The sequence below is a fragment of the Trichinella spiralis genome (assembly GCF_000181795.1).
Source record: "Trichinella spiralis strain ISS 195 chromosome Unknown Scfld2, whole genome shotgun sequence".
NCBI lineage: Eukaryota > Metazoa > Nematoda > Enoplea > Trichinellida > Trichinellidae > Trichinella > Trichinella spiralis.
This window is the reverse complement of record NW_003526941.1, coordinates 4,485,896-4,486,581: the sequence shown is the minus strand read 5'-3', so window position 1 is coordinate 4,486,581 and position 686 is coordinate 4,485,896.

Below are 686 nucleotides of genomic sequence, written 5' to 3'. Positions count from 1 at the left end.
CTTTCACCCCCTCCATCCTGCAAGTTCTCCCTCCTTCCTTCCTCTTTTAGTGGTCCCGCCTTGCTTTCCAATTGAAAATTCTACCTACCCCTCCCCACAATTTTGAGCTGAATTAACTGCGCTTAGCTGATGTGATCTGATATATATATATATCTAAATCTGATTTCTCTAAACTGCTATCATTTGATATAGTATAGTGATATGTAAGTGTGATATCGTGAAATCATGCCTAAGTTTGAAACGTTGCGTTACACAGTTTTTTTGAGTAGATATATCTCTAATTGTATGAAGTTGTGTTAACTCAGCGCTCAACAAAGTTAACAGTCTTGTAATAAGTTCCCATATGAAAGCGGCAAGTTGAAATGAGCTTCCAAGCAGCATAACCACTGGCATAACTGTTTACCATCACGCTGCCTACGCTGCATCACTCATGAAATTCTGCGGTGAGATAAATTGTTTTTGGAGCTATTTGCAGCTGAAATCATTTTTTATTATCCATATAATTTTGATTTCAAGAAAATATTGGCAAAGTATAATTATTGTATCACCTCCTACTTTCAAGCAGCTAAATTCTATCAACGCAATAGAAGCATTTTCAGTTATTTTTAGTAATTTGCAATGCTTTACGTTAATAAATTTTCGTTTCAGTTAATTTTATTAAAATAAATTGCATAATAATGCTCTGT